The following is a 17,408-nucleotide window of genomic DNA, read 5'->3' as shown; positions in this document are numbered from 1 at the left end:
ATACTTCATGAAAGGCATATGATGAGATGCCGTATCCTTACTGACAAAATCAAAATATGTTAGCGAAATATCATTGAAATTTGCAATGAAAATGTTAGCTGTTTCATCTGAGTCTGCAATTCACATTCCTTTGCAGTTTGACTGCTAATATATTGTGACGGGGCTCCGTCAGACGTCCCGCGTACACCTATACACATAACAATAAATAACCTATAACATTTGGGGGGTAGTAGCTGTTGGTAAGCATGGTACTCGAGATCAAGTCTTCTCCCTATACAGGAAGTGTAGGGTATAATTTATGTACTGAAAAGAAACATGATTAGTTCATTCAAGCACAGATTTTATTCACTAGGATAATAAAAAAAAATAATAATAATCAACCAAATATTTGATTAACAAATTAATAATAAAGCATTTTACAATGGGATGGGATTAACGAATAAATAAATACATTAAATACACATTAAAGTGACGTCAGCCGGCAAACAATTATCTCTACAACATGGCGGTTCTCTCGTCGTCACAGCTACGCGGAAGGATAGTATACTTCCCAGTTACCACTACCTGCATGCTTATAACCAGACGTCGATTTTTCCCAAAACCAAATAATAAATAATAGAGGTGGAATACTACATTATTACTTAAAAGATTAAGACGAAGATCGTCCAAGAAATGATCGTGGCGAACGAGCCATGGCCAACCACTTACCCTACTGACTTGAGGCGAAGCAAAGTTGTTTCAAACCGACGTGGACCCGGCTCCCAGAGAGGTCCCCAGGCAAAAAGCCTCGGCCCCTCCCTGGAAGGAGGTTTTAACTACAAAACTAGGCCATGCCGGAAAAACAAAAAAAAAACACACGAACACTGGGAAAACTTATCCACAAGGCAACTCGCTGTCCCCTCCCTTCCCACAAGGAAAAAAAAATGAAAAACAAATGAAGTCAGCTATTCCTTCCGCGCAGGCGCGAACGAGTTTCCCCCTCTCCCTCTTGCGCTGCTCGATTGTTAATTTTCTGTCTACGTTTCCAAACTCGGACGCAAGATGGCATCACTAATCAGGACAGAGTCCTCGAAACGCGTCCACAAAGGCTTCGCGTTGCAGAACATACACAGAACGACAAACAAAAGACTAGCGTAGCGCAGCGGGTTTTTCTGGAACGGCGTGTTGCAACCTCTCAGCAGGCCCTGGCCAGCTACCTGCGAGAATTAGCTAACCACGCAGCCTCGCAAAAGCCCGCGGTGCCTGTAAACTAATGTCGCAGCAACCTATATTCCCATACCCGCGTGTCGAAATCAACCGGCCGAGCCTGGAAACGTGCACGTACACCAACACGTAAACCTGACGAGAAACAAATCTTACAATAAAATTTAAGAAAAAAAAGTAATGAAATTTTCAGACCGTGACATTACCCCGGTCTACAAGGGCTTGTGCCCCACAAGCCATAAAAATTCCTAACAATGAATAAAACCAAGGGGCAAAAATTTATAAGTTAAATGCCTACTCGACCAAGACAGCGCACGAAGGTTAGGTTTTACCACCACAATTACATTCAAAGTCTAAACTGAAAAAAGTTAAACCAATACAAAATACAAAATAGCCCAGGAAACAATTCTTTCCTGTAAGAATCGATGGTGGCTGGCACATCGTAAAACTACTCGTACGACATACAACTAGGAGAGGCATGAACCGTGGACAGATCAGCCCTAGTTGAAGCTGGAGAGAAGAGTCCTTGAAGTGTGATCTGCAGCTCACACCCAGGATCCAGCCTTCAGAGCAGTTCTGCCCTCAGCCTGCCTTCCTCGCAGCATGTCATCGGGGATGTCTCCCCAGTGAAACTGAACAAAAATTTCAACACCAGTATTAAAATCTCACCAAAGAACATACACGACACTGTCAAGCCTATTTAAACAAGTTAATTAGGGGGGGGGGGGGGGGGGGGGGTTATTCTTAACGTCATATCAAAACATTATGTTAATACAAGGTTGATAACAAAAAAAGAAAAGTTAATTATTCCATTAAGTAAAGCTGTGAAGTGACCCTATTGAATAATTAGCAAACAATGTTCACATTTTATAAAGTGACTGATTAACACAAAAAGATCCACCCTACATTTACTCTTTATCAGTTCCATAAACAGCATAACTAACCAAGGATGAGTCCAGGGGCATGTTATTCTCCAACAACAACAACAAAGATGATCATAAATATGTCAATAAAATGAAACAAACACAGCTAAAGTAAAATGGGAGCTTGGCCTCCAAGAAAAACAAAGGAATGGACTATACAAGTCAGGAAAACAAAGGATAAACATCAGGAAAGGAACCTGAAATGTCCATAGGATTAGGTGAAGTCCAAGATCTTCATAACACGCCTCTGCAGCTACTAGCTACAGAACAGAAAAAAAAAATAGCATTGTCACTGGTTGGCCGAGAGTAACTGATTTCTTCGTTCGGCCCAAGTCGACGAAAACGAGCCCCACGCTGATCCGTTTCTTCATTCTTTTTAGACAGAAAGTTCGCATACACACAGCAACCAATTTGGGAAGGGGCTTCCACCGTATAACTCCTCATGAGTTATAAGCAGCCCACCACACAACAGGGGAGGAAACAGTAGTCCATCTCCCACACAAGTTCAATGGCTGCACAACACATGGTCCTCAGTCAGGAGGACATACATGGCGAAGGAAAGTTCTTCACATAACTTACGTAACGTAATCGTTGAAGTCTCTGGATGTGTTACATCGATGCACTGTCTCTTCTTCAAGAAAGAAAAAGAAAACATAAACACTTGTTGCTAACAACTCTGCCTCACTTGAGTCTGTGGAAAAAGGAATTACACTGTCTTCAGAGGCACGAGTGCACACAGGTTCGGACAGGGGAGGAGATAGACCAGGAACAAGGTATCCCTACCCAGGTTAAATCAAAGGTGAGCGTAGACAAATAAATTAAAAAAAAAATTAACCCTAGATTAATAATTGCTTGGACCCCTAGATTCATCCTCGATTGTCGTCTCCTTTTTTTTTTTTTTTTTTCTTTAAACAAAAAGTAAAACCTCTGAACTGAACAGTTAATTAAAAAAAAAAAATTATAAATCCTAACCACAAAAGTGTTTAACAACTATGTGCTCTCCATGAGGTGAACAAATCAAACATAACCAACAGTTCTGTAAAATTAATCACACAGGGTGAGGTAAACATGAAATTCCTCACCTGACTCACTAACCAACTTAGATTTTAATCGACAATTCTCAGAAAATTGATCACGTAAGTTAAAGGTTTCACTTGTAGTTGCAACATCAGTCTGTACAGTAGGTGAGATTTCCTCAGTTTTCCGTAATTTCCACTTGAGTGACAACCATTTCCATAGCAGAAAAAGAATCATACACATTATGACACCAAGTATAAATACAGTTATGCTTATCTCCATTGTTAACATGACATTTTCACTAAAAGCTGATACGCGGGGGAAGGTACCAATCCCCACTAGATAAGGGTTTCTTACAACAATTAGTAATAAAGTACCACCAATCACAAATAAAGAAATACTTTGTAAATGTTTTAACAAAAAGCTTACAACTTCCACCGGGTCTCGCAGCTGTAATTCGTCGGGCCTCGTAAAGGAACGTGAAACGACCAAATTCAAGTGAGGAATAACAGAAGGCCAATCCTCGTCTAAACAATCTTCAAATGAAGGAAAAACTGTGTGTGAAGATGCTGTTAAAGGTAAAATCTTTAATTTTTTTTTAATTTTGACCAAGCAGCTGGAATCACATGAATCATTTGGAATTTAGCTTTAGAAAGAAAATCACACGGATAAAGTTCATTAATTTTAAGCTCATCATTCATGTACAGGCGACAATCGCAAGGGACCTCAATGTCCACAGCGCCAGGTCGATCTGCAGCCGCTAAAAACAAGGTTTGGTTCTTATTCACTAAACATTGCACTTCTAGTTTACCAACAGGGTTAGTTAGAAAATACCGTTCAGGACCAGCTTGCGTAATCATGAGGTGGGTTCCCGAATGGCATCTGTAAGCACACAGTTCACCAAGTTTCTCTGCAGTCACTCCCTGAAACAAAGCTTTAGGACATAGAGAACTTCCCATGGCATCACCTGAAAATCTGGGCACAAAACATAAACTGTCTTCGAAGGGACGACAATCCAACAAATTTCTACCCTGAATGGTCACCAGTTGCTCATTATTTACGGCTAAAAAGTTTGGCTCGTGCTCCAAGTGGCAAGTGTTATTTTTCCAGCGGAAAGGTACCGCAACAAACTGAAATAATTTCCAATTGGAATTAACATGAACAATAGGTATCTTAAGTTTGACATACAAGTTCTCCTGATAAATGTGACAGCGACAAATAGGTAAATGAAAATACTTTTGTACTTGGTCAACACTAATAGTTAATCGATTCTAAACAAAGATGGTTACAGGTTAACTATTTGAAAAGTCTTAAAAAAAAATATTAAACATACCCACAGGTACAAACCTCAATACCAAAACTAAATTATTTTACCAATAATCTCATCAATCAAATTTTAAATTATTCTGACGATCTGACCTCTGGCACCTGGTTCAAGAATGGCTCCAACCTGAAATCGATGACTAGCAACATGCTTCTAACTTTTTCAAAACAACAAAAGCCAATAGATGCCTAACATCCACCTCCTGTGGACACACCTTGTGGGACTCTAACCCAACAACAAAAAAAATTCTCAGCGGCAGGATTGGCTCGGCCAATCATCCCCGTGGTGCCAATTCCCTGGCCTACCACTTCTACCCATCAGTGCCTCTTACATTGGTAGCCACTGCTACTCCAAAAGGACACAACATTCCTCAGGCTCATTCTTCATTCACTAAGGGTCGCCTACCCTGCGAACCCAGTCACAACCAGGGCCTCCATACCCTCATGCTACAGCCCATTCCTCCAGGGTCTGTATTACATTACTCTCTATAGCTTCCTAAAATGGCATCATCAACAAATAAATTTCATCAACACAGTAACTACTCAATCGAACCAGGGCCATAGCCAAAATCAACAAAAATTATGTCTGTTACTTTTAACCATTATTTACTATTTAACTTGCTATCTTAATAAAACAAATTCCTGAATCAACATCATAAAATTATACTGCCCAAGAAAAAATACTTTACTTTATTCGCTTAACATCTGCCTGTTATTAATAAACCATGAAAGCTGAAATAAAAATTGCATTAAACATCCTAGACAAAAATTAAAAAAAAATTAATGAACCTGATAAGAAAAATAAAAATACTTTCACCTTAACATCTGCTATGCTGTAGGCAGCAAGCAGCTGGTTGGTCTCGTCTGGTGAAAACAGCAACACCTCGAAACAACAGCTACTGGTGGTGCCATCAGGTTCACTCTGATGTGCCGCCAGCAACACCATGCTCAGTCTTCTTAGTCATGAAGTCAGTCACAGGTCACCGCTGAACTGAGTACTGTAACACTACTTTCACAAAACCGATAAGAATCGAGCACAAACAAAACAACTCATTAAAAAAAAATGTTTCATCTGTATCACAAAGCTAAATTCAAATTATTATGTAATTAAAATAAAATTGTAAATAAATAAAAATACTTTATTACTTGTATCAACAAATGTATAAGGGGCACTGTATTAAAAAAAAATTATTTCAATTTTAATTATGTTGAGAGAAAAAATTAAAACATTACATTCCAAGTGTGATAAACAAAATAAATTCAAAAATACTCAATCATAACTGTCCCCACTCACTCTATTATTTAACTTTATTACTTAAAATACTTTACTCAAAAACCAATTAAAAAAAATTAACTCACTTCCATTATCATTAACACAATAAACTTGCTCATAAATTAATTCATTAAAATTCAATTTAATACGTAGGCAGGTACACTAACTCACTCTCCAACAATGATTCACATTTCCCTACTTCCTAACTTTAAGAACAATTCCTTAACTTAACCCAGGGAATTTACCTCCAGGGCAACCAAAAATTTCGCTGTAGTGCCTATCTCCTATAGGCCCACTACACAACAGGGGACTCTAACCCCACAAACCAAATTAATTGAAGTGGTACCCTTATCCCGTACGGGATAGCCACTTCCGGTACTACCATGGGGAACTCCTGCCCCAACTACTAACAACACAGGGTTCTCCCGACCCTTAACCAGTAGCCAGCCCATCTTCTATGGGTCTGCGCTACCGTCCCTACTCTCCCAGGGACACCTCAAATTGTCCCAGCTCATCTTCTATGGCTGGACAATCACAACAACTCTCTCATCTCAAAGACTGTTCCCCTGGAGTTCATTCCCTTAACCTACACAAATAAACAAACCTCACACTATTCTCAGAGCTAATCCCTTCTAATGTGTACCTCCTATAATTCGAAAAGAAAAGTTCAAAAAAAATTAATTATTATCAAAACAAAAATAATTATAATGACAAATAAATAAATACTTTAAAATTATTAAGTTAACTCATAAAAAAAAAAAAAAAAAAAACTTAGACGGTGTGGTGTAGTCAATGACGCACATAAAATTAATCATAAAAAAAAAATAACTGTGAAACTCTTATCTGTCTGACGTCCAGCCGGCCGGTAAACACCGGGCCGGAACGATTCTTGCCGCGCCGTGCCGAGCCGTGTCGCGCCAGGCCGGAAACCGCTCAAGGTCAGCGCACAGCTGACCGTCGCGCCGCTCGTCACCGCTCCACGACACATGACTTTCCACGTCCGCAACAAGCACTGTCTATAACATTACTTAACACAAGTTTTAACATCGTTCCTAAACCAAAAACTCCACACAAACTCTTAGATTCTTAACCGAAATTTAATTATGATAATTTTCAAACTTAATTAATTAATCATTAAACCGGCATTAGAATTTACGTAATTAAAACTTAATAAAACTTGATAGGTGACCTGATCAAAAAAAGAAACTCATGACTGACTGACTGACTCACTGACTTAACTTAACTAAACCAAAAACTTTTTATCCATTAAATTTAAACAGAACAACAGTAACATTACTAATAAAAATACGTGAAGCACAACGCAACACGTCCGCCGCGTGATCCCACACGACCCTGCTTGCACTGCTCTATAATAAAACATGATTAAATTCAAAAGAAAAAGAGAAGATAAAAAAAAATAAAGCACAAACGACCCTACAAAAGACTATTAATCGGCGCCTCACACCACTTGTGACGGGGCTCCGTCAGACGTCCCGCGTACACCTATACACATAACAATAAATAACCTATAACATTTGGGGGGTAGTAGCTGTTGGTAAGCATGGTACTCGAGATCAAGTCTTCTCCCTATACAGGAAGTGTAGGGTATAATTTATGTACTGAAAAGAAACATGATTAGTTCATTCAAGCACAGATTTTATTCACTAGGATAATAAAAAAAAATAATAATAATCAACCAAATATTTGATTAACAAATTAATAATAAAGCATTTTACAATGGGATGGGATTAACGAATAAATAAATACATTAAATACACATTAAAGTGACGTCAGCCGGCAAACAATTATCTCTACAACATGGCGGTTCTCTCGTCGTCACAGCTACGCGGAAGGATAGTATACTTCCCAGTTACCACTACCTGCATGCTTATAACCAGACGTCGATTTTTCCCAAAACCAAATAATAAATAATAGAGGTGGAATACTACATTATTACTTAAAAGATTAAGACGAAGATCGTCCAAGAAATGATTGTGGCGAACGAGCCATGGCCAACCACTTACCCTTCTGACTTGAGGCGAAGCAAAGTTGTTTCAAACCGACGTGGACCCGGCTCCCAGAGAGGTCCCCAGGCAAAAAGCCTCGGCCCCTCCCTGGAAGGAGGTTTTAACTACAAAACTAGGCCATGCCGGAAAAACAAAAAAAAAAAACACACGAACACCGGGAAAACTTATCCACAAGGCAACTCGCTGTCCCCTCCCTTCCCACAAGGAAAAAAAAATGAAAAACAAATGAAGTCAGCTATTCCTTCTGCGCAGGCGCGAACGAGTTTCCCCCTCTCCCTCTTGCGCTGCTCGATTGTTAATTTTCCGTCTACGTTTCCAAACTCGGACGCAAGATGGCATCACTAATCAGGACAGAGTCCTCGAAACGCGTCCACAAAGGCTTCGCGTTGCAGAACATACACAGAACGACAAACAAAAGACTAGCGTAGCGCAGCGGGTTTTTCTGGAACGGCGTGTTGCAACCTCTCAGCAGGCCCTGGCCAGCTACCTGCGAGAATTAGCTAACCACGCAGCCTCGCAAAAGCCCGCGGTGCCTGTAAACTAATGTCGCAGCAACCTATATTCCCATACCCGCGTGTCGAAATCAACCGGCCGAGCCTGGAAACGTGCACGTACACCAACACGTAAACCTGACGAGAAACAAAATTACAATAAAATTTAAGAAAAAAAAGTAATGAAATTTTCAGACCGTGACAATATTTTTAGTATATATATGATTGACCAGCCCCAAAATCAGTTTAAATAAGCCTAGTTTTCGAAAAGTGATGCGAGACAGTCTCAAAACTTATGTTTGTAATTAAAGTCATGTGTTGAGAGTATAGTTTTGTATGTGGTAAAGCGGCAAAATTGAGGTTTCAGGTATTACTGTGTATCAGTTAAGAATTACATTTTGTGCGTCAATATTCAACTGATTTATTTTAATTTCAATTATTAAAAAAAAAGTTATTACTATAATTTTTCAAAAGATTGTGAAATAATACTTCCATGTGATCCAGAGCAATTAAGTTCATCTTTGTTACAGTTCATATGATGTCATAATTTTTGCAGTTTTTGTATTAATATTCATGTAATATGTTTTCACTTGCGTTGTCTAAAGATTGCGAAACTCTGAAACCTCAGTTTCCTAAGTCATGCTTTATCCAAACTTGGACTACCAGGAAATTAAGGCTAAGATCCTTAGTTTTGCAGCCTCCAAGAAAATTATTTCTCACATGAATATTGTAGTAGGTAAAATATACATACTTGGCAGAATTGTAAATAAAACTTTGAATTTTGTAAATATGACGATACAATTTTTTTCAAAAATGCTTTCTTATTTAATTTTAATTTTGAAATTTTCAAAACTAAATATTAGTTATATATTTAAACGGTACACGGCTGTTACTTTGCACACAACTTAAAGGAGGTACAATGAACAATCCTGTATATTAATTTTTTTTTAATACAACCTACAGAATTTAAATAATCTGAGTATTAAATACTGTCTTTTAACTGTCACTTGCCGCTGATGAAAGGAACGACTTCAACAGTTTGCCGCTAGAGCTCCGATTAGTTCTGAGTTTACTCACTAGATGGCTCTAATATCACAGGAGTTTATATGGGAATATTATCGCTTCGAAACGGTCAAAACAAAACACTAGTATCAGCAATAGTAATCAATGAATTGAAAACCGTATCATGTTGTCGACAATTTCTATAGATATATTTGTCAGCTTTGCAGTGATGTAAATTATTAATATGCTTCACTTGTGACAAATTTATTCATAGAATATTTTTTATTTAAAATCATCTAACTACAATTACTGAATTGTTTTAGTAGATAGAGATTTATTATAATAGTTGGGCGTCTTAAAAAAAACTTATTTTGGAAATACTAAAGTGCTAAATATGATTATAATATCTAACCTGTTTCGTTTACTGGCATCTATGTGAACGTCGCACATTACATTTTATTACAACATTATTTCACATATTATCTTAGTGACTTCATTATGTATTTTGATATGACTCTTTACCTTAACACATGAATGAATCCTGCAATCACGGTGTATTACAATAATAGGAAAATGGTTTCATATTATAATATAACTTCCAAAATCAATTTAAATTATTAAATTATTATTTATACTTATATTCAAGAATCGTACATTCAAGACAAATAAATAATGTTTAAGATTTTATTAGAATATTTCAATTATTGTAAAAAAAAATTATTTGCAAAATTACAATGATTTTCTATCAATTTATTTAATTATATTTCTTCAGTTATATTTATTTAATTATGTTTCTTTAATTATATTTGTTCCTCGACTTATCTCTGGTAGAATGGGCTATACCTCTGGGTGTAATGTTACATAAATGAGATATGATCAAAATATTTATAGTTAGTATTTAGGGTTGTGCGAATGTTCGGTATACCGATACCGAAATCGAAATTTTGCTACTTTCATTTTCGATATCGGTAAGAATTTCATCTGTCGAAGTTCGTTTTTAGCGAAATATTTCGAGCCAAACGAAAGTTCAATAGCTTACCGAAGTTCGTTTGTTCTAGTTGAAAAAGAAATCGTAATTTAATAAAAATGTACAGTATAATACCGGTACAATAACGTTCCTTATTATAAAGTATATTTCACTTAACGAATTTTTTTTAAGTCCCCGCCAAAAATCGTATCTTCGCCATGCAAAACGGTTTCAGTTTAAAGTATCATTTTCACTATAACGTATAAATTCTACTAGTAGCGTGGCATTACTACACCAAAATTTACTTAAACTGGTAAATAAATTTTCAGCTAAATGATTAATGTAGTAGAACAAAGATACACAAATACCAACGCAACGTATTTTCTAACCTCTAGATTCTCAAAACAAAGTTAACAAACAGGCACAACCATAGATTATACCGTACGTAGTATGCGACGTGAGCAACACAACACCATTCGATACATCGAAAGACGGAGGTTTGAGAGAAGTATTAATTATTTAGACAAAAGTGTTACGCTACGCTAAAAATACTGTTTGATGTCTGTGCCGGGATTGTTTATTGTTATTGTTGAGTTTATTTTCAGGTTACGTTATTTAAACACCGCATTGTATTTGTGCTACAATATGAATGATCCTGGAGATAAAAAGAAACGAAAGCAATTCACGCTTAAGGAAAAAGTGGATATACTCAGAGAACTAGACACGGGGAAAAAAGCAAGTCGCAGTTGCGAATACATATGGCATTGCGGCTCTCCTGTAGCTATTTTTTTATATATTTTTTTCTCTTTGTAAAGATATGTATGCATGTTTCAGTGCTAAGTACAAAAACTTGAGGTACCTGTAAGTACTTAGCACTGAGATTCTACTGTAATGTCTTTATATGATTTGCTTGTTATTACTAATAATGTAATAACATATGCAAATCATATAAAGACATTAATTAGAAAAAAGATTTCCATTAAGATTAATTTACGTGGTGATGAAAAAAACTCACGTTAATGAAAATACGGTAAAATCATAATTTGAACAAACATGGCAGATAAAGTAAACAAAATTCAACCGTGATTACAGTAGGCCTAGGTATCAAAACAAAATCATGCAATATTTGAAAAATTACCTGATTCATTTGCTTTCAAACAGTAGTGTAGGTACTATATTCGTAAAACATACATTCCAGAACTGTTAGTACACTATTTAGTATTTACCGTATACACATAAACAAAGAACGTACCTACTTTTATTCGCGCACAGCCAAACAAAAACATTGTCATCTGCTTTATTTAAATTTTACATACTCTGACTGGCATATAAAATCCTCATAATATACAGCCAATTAGACAAAAAGGTCAACAAGTCACTGCATGTAATGACCACTTGGCAGCAACCATTTGTTATGTTTTGTTTTGACCATGTCCATTGCCTAGTTTACAGCTTCCTGAGCTAGCCATGTGTGACAGTGGTGCAAGATGGCGGCCGTTCCGCAGTATTCACGTATTTTTTCATCAGTACCATGCACGTGATAAATATATTATCATAGACTGCGACATTACGACTGTAAAGGAAATAGTCTGTGCGCTGAAAGATCTGGATTGATTCTTGAAATTTACGAGTGACATGGGGCTGTGTTGTGTGGTCTAGGGCGGATGTTGATTTTATTAAATAGTAATATTTATATATACATCAAAAGGTACCAAAATGATTTATGTAATAGAATTTATTACTGAAGAGCAAATTTTGGGGCACTTTTTTTCTTTATTAATTAAAAAATTTCGCTTAACTTTCGTTAAGAATATATTTATCTCATAGAAAAATTCATTTTCGTTTCACTTTCGCGAAACTTGATAAATTTTCTTTCACTTTCATTTCGTGTGGATAAAGTCACTTTCGCACATCCCTATTAGTATTGCAACTTTATAGAGATGTTTAAAAAAAAATAGTAACTGAAGGACCAGCCGCCTATGGCAACTTCCTCCCGTAATGATTTAGTTATGTATATAACGATACAAAAATAAGGGCCATTCTCTCAATGCTGTCGTTGAACAATGGTTAGCTGAAAGTCGTTTAAAATTACCTTTGGTTTTTAACAATAGTTTTTTCACTACCCAAGCATTTATTGTATCACTAACCTTGAGCAGTTAAACATTTTCGTTAGTTACACAAGTTCGTTAGAAACACAATTACAAGGCAGTGGCGATCTTTTTTTTTTCTTCTGGGGTCATGTAAAATTATGTTTGTAAACAAATATTGGCCAGAAATAATTATATATTTTTCAATTTAACTTCCGCTACATTATTTGCAACTATAAATGATCAAAGAAACATAAGTTCCGAGTGCGCGCACACACGCACGCATATGTATACATGTAAATACTTTTGAACAATAATGGCCAAATAAAAATTTAGATAATTTTCCAAAATACAATTTTAAATATTGTGTTCTTACATTTGCAGTTAGATTTATTTAAATTATTTGGCAAATATTACAATCTAAAAACATTTTTAAGTATGTCCAGTAATTTTTTTTAGGTAATTTTATTTGTGTTACAAGAAACCAAAGACCTTGCTGAAGTAAAATTATTATGTATATAAAATGTGTTTAAATGGGTGTGTTATACTTAGATAAAATTGATCTAGAATTATATGAAATAAAATTCTATTGTTTTACCAGCCTTTGAGTTTTCTAGCTTACGTGAAATTGTTATAATTAAACTTTATTGTCTAAATTTTGAATTGCTCGAATATGCAAAAAGTAATTCACTCGCTCACACAGTGGCCTATACAAATTCCAACCCACTGACAAAAGGGCTGGAAACTGAAAATTTGGGTCGCAGCCTCAATGAGGAAATTCGGAAAAGTACCGATTTTTATTTTCTAATTACTAAAAAAATAAAATTAAGAAATAGGCACACACCTATAAATCGGTGTATACCTTCTTTCGGAAGAACGTTTTTGCAGAAATTGTTGTTTACTTCTCATGCTTGTACAAATTGAACAGTACTGTAAATGTATTTGATGACATAAGCAATAGTAAGTTATTAGCTGATATTGAATACAAACAATTTTTTTCGTGACTACAAAAAATAAGGTTCTCTGTCTGGCGAGTAATTAAATTATACTAATGTCAAAAAGATGTTATCGGGAAAAAATAAATGAAGTTATTTTATACCACTGATTCACTACCCATAAAATCAAACTGCAAAGTCTTTGCAACTGGTATCTCACACAAGAAATATAAAACATATTTGTGCTTCATTTTGTATAAAAATAAAACACATATATTATATCGGGAGACAGCCTTGAAAATCGTGCCTATCACCAACATGGCCAATCAGACTCATAGTCATGTTTACGATGGCAAGACAGCTAGCAAACCAGTTCAGTTTATATGCAGCTTAACTGAAAAATTTATTCAATATTTTCGGGGTAGTTTTACGCTCAAAATTAATACAAAACCAAATCATCAATCCTTGTATGATCATTTATAATACTACAAAAAATCTTCCATTTCCTTTTGGCCCAGGTTTTATTTTACGATACTCTGTAGAGTTTCGCTTGTTTGCATTGTTTATTTATCAGGTTTAATTCATGGCCAAATTAATTGAAGTGTAACACAATTTATTTATATATGTGTGTCTGGTTAGGAATCAGTATGATGTACTAGAAAAACTATGTCCTATCAGTGTAATAGTTGTACCCTTACAAGCGTTGAATATTTATGAAACATTTTATTTCTTTGGTTTTTAAAGCCGCAGACTTGTATTTTATTTATTTCATTTAGACAACATGCGTCCGTGTTTTCTACATTGCACGCTGTGTAATATTTTGAATGTTATAGTAAATTTGGCTTTTTAAAATCTGTGATTTATGTGCAGTAGACTAATTTGTAATTTTTTATAATTTCTTTTCACATTTTTAATGATCCATTTGCTAATAGTATATTTACTTCTCCATTAATTATAATAAACACATATTCCATTATTGGAATTCTTTCAGAATGGGTATCACAAGACTACAAAAACTATTCTCCTGCATAAGAAAGGTGATAATACCAGTACAGAAAATTATCGTCCGAGAGCAATTACGTCTTATATCTAGGGACACCTGTATTTCGCGAATACATTTCATGTCAAGGTATTTTACAAAACACTGTAGATTTTTCTTGTAATTATTGGCTGTGGTCGGTGAAGGCTGTTTTCCCGCACTTGACGGGGCCAATGAGGACGTAGTTACTGTACTGCTGCTCGCCCGCAATTCGCCAAACCTCTAAGAAAAAAGCACAGTTATGTGTGAAATAGCCTGACACGAGATGTATTCGCTAAATAGTACAACATGTACTAATCCCAGAAACTTAGATTGTAAAACAACCATTTGAAAGGTATAATAAAAGCATTTCAAATTTGCTGGACAGTTAAATTTTTACCATTTAGCACCTACATGTGTATTTGAGTTTTTTTTTTTTTAACTTACCTACTGGGATTCAAATAAAGAGAACATTCAGACTTAAACCCTTCAATACTATGTGTATTGGTAATGTTGTAGAACAGAGTTGAAAAGGAAGCAATAAAGGTTATTTTATAACTATGTACTAATGGTACTGGAGATTAGCATGAATTCTATATATTGTCAGGGACGGTGGCTGATTTTATATCATGATTCGTTCAGTTTAATTAACGAGACAAGGTAATTACTAATTCACTGTTACCCATGATTGCAGAAAGGCTCCTCCGTTGCACCAATGAAAATGATGCTGCGGCGAATTATGGCCTTCCTTCTCCAAAGGAGGAAGACCGTAATTCTCACGACAGAAGTTGTGGAGCTCTGCAACCTTGAAACGGAGGGTACTGTCGTGGAACAACCACATTCGAGATGTGGTGACAGCACACAATGGCAGTAAGTATTACCTACTATTTGTGCAGTTAAAAAGGTAATAATTTAACCATGCAGTCAATAACTATTGTTGTTCATGAATAACTCCCAAAAACGAATCTTAACCAATACACCTGTGCCGCAAACTAGTATTATTGGCACAATTCTAAATTTTAAATTTTGCAAAATAATGTCTCCAGTTTTTTTTGTGCTGCAAGAACTTATAAACTTTTTCCATCTCCTGTACCCCCCCCCCCCTTTTCATTTTTATCAAGACAGTCTCCCAAATCTTTCCCAGCATAAAATCCTAATTGCCAACCATCTAATGACCCAGCTAGTGTGATTGTCTTATCCCTGCCTTAGTGCACGTCTGTTGCTTGTAATTCTCCTACGAGCCGTGACAAGAAGTGCTATGTCCTGCAAGCTATTAGAGCAGCTAGGTTATTAGAGCCAGCCTTATGTGAGCAATTTCAGATACAAGCACAGATCATTTTTCATGAGCCCTCGACACGTCACAGGCTGCTGCAGAGAGAATTTCCCACTGGCAGAAGCATATTTCCCACCTCCCCACAACCTTACAGTCTTTCCAGGGAACCAGGCCCAGTTCAACGGCCACCCCGAGCCAATCTCAAGGACACCAGCATCTGCCCTCTCGTGGCAGTGTTGCGAGTTATTTCCTGTGGGTGGTTGAATGCCCACTAAACACCTGCCCTCTGGCACCTCACGCAACAAAAAATACCCCCTAGTTCATTTCCAAGCCACCAGAGTGCTGCACTAGTTCCCTCCGCAAGCCCAATGCTTCAGCAGTCGCCTCGTGTGAGTCCATCTCTCCTTGTTTCGGACACCTCTCAGACGTCAAAGTCAGTATTTCTCGACTACCCCCCCGGAAATCATCGGAACCTTCGGGTCCGGAAGCCAAAGCCTCCCCCTTTTCTTTTGATTGTTTTATTCTTCCATTACAGTCGCTGCTGCCCCAAACTTACTTCGCGTGCATACTAACAGTTTTTTTATTTGCAGCCATTGAGGCTGATGTGTCACATTACAGGCTTTTGCTGCCCTGCATGCTGGCAACTCTGCTGTTGCAGGGTCCACTGCACCGCTGGCCGCTGCCCCTCCTATGCGCAGGTGACTTCCGGAGTTGCTCAGGTCAGTGATCCACATGTGTTACAGGGGGGTCAACATGCATAATAAAAAAAATATACTAACATTGTACTACCAGATTCTCCAACCATTATTTACTATTTAGTAGGCATCTGCGAAGGTTCGGAAATTACAAATACAAATCAAATATTGCAAAATTTACGTCGAAATATAGAATAGGGTCACAAACAAAGTGCATAAAAACATACCAATTTTGAGGTTATGTTTACAAATATTTAAGTGTTTTTAATTCCAATCAAGCAAACTTGATGCAGAAGTTAATGACAAAATGGGAAGTATAGGCCACGAAAGTGAGTTCCATAAAAAGTATTTATGGTTACTGACAACATTGCAAATCTACGAGCTGCTCTGGATGGAACACAGTGGGTTCACAGATGCTGCTTTGCTCATACACTGCAGCATGGTGCAAAAGATCATACACCTAATGTAAATAAACTGCTTTCCCAGTCCAGAACTACTGTTGCTCTTTGCAATAGAAGTAGAGCTACTAAAAGTAGGTTGCTGAAGGTACAACAAAGTGTGAACCTACCAAAGCTCAAGTTAATACATGACTTGGAAACTCGTTGGTCGAGCGAATTTGGAATGTTGGATACATTGACTTATCTGAGACAAGCTGTAGCTGCTGAGTTAAGTTGATCGAATGTTTATTCACTTTCGCCATCGGAGTGGAAGCTTGCTAGTGGTACATTTGAAGTGATGAAACCATTTGCAGAGGCGACAGATGAATTGTGTGGGGACAATTATTGAACAGCATAAATGATTATTCCTACTATTCATAGCCTTGAAGTTACAACAACTAACAATTTCCACGTAATCTGTTGAATTCTTTAAGAAGTACATTAAGCATGTACAAGATGGATGACATAAATGTTCTCTTCAGTGTGCTTGATCTGCGAAACAAAGTGTAAATTTTCAATTATGCTGATCAATATGCAGTCAATCTAATGAAAGTAGAATTTACAGTAAAAGGCACAGAAATTGACAGTAGCACTATTACCCCCACAAAAAAACACACATTCCAGTTCAGGGGGCTTTGTGTGATGCAATTTGCCAGAAACAGAAGTAAATTACAGTAGAACCCCAATTTAACGAAGTGCTATGGTTACCGAAAATGTTTACTCTAAATCGATGTTTC

The 17,408-nt window shown here is 36.7% G+C and overlaps 1 long non-coding RNA gene across 1 annotated transcript; it reads right to left on the bottom strand.

Annotated features, from left to right (window-relative positions):
• Nucleotides 1–323: 323 nt before the first annotated feature.
• Nucleotides 324–14,563, bottom strand: LOC134533346 (uncharacterized). The gene is made up of 2 exons (XR_010075315.1): nt 5,290–14,563; nt 324–1,835 (listed from the first exon to the last, which is right to left on the bottom strand). It is a non-coding gene; the product is annotated as an uncharacterized LOC134533346 (long non-coding RNA).
• Nucleotides 14,564–17,408: the final 2,845 nt, after the last annotated feature.

Source organism: Bacillus rossius, chromosome 6, assembly GCF_032445375.1.
Source record: "Bacillus rossius redtenbacheri isolate Brsri chromosome 6, Brsri_v3, whole genome shotgun sequence".
Lineage (NCBI taxonomy): Eukaryota > Metazoa > Arthropoda > Insecta > Phasmatodea > Bacillidae > Bacillus > Bacillus rossius.
The sequence above is the reverse complement of the archived record's forward strand: the minus strand, read 5'-3'. Positions and strand labels throughout refer to the sequence as shown.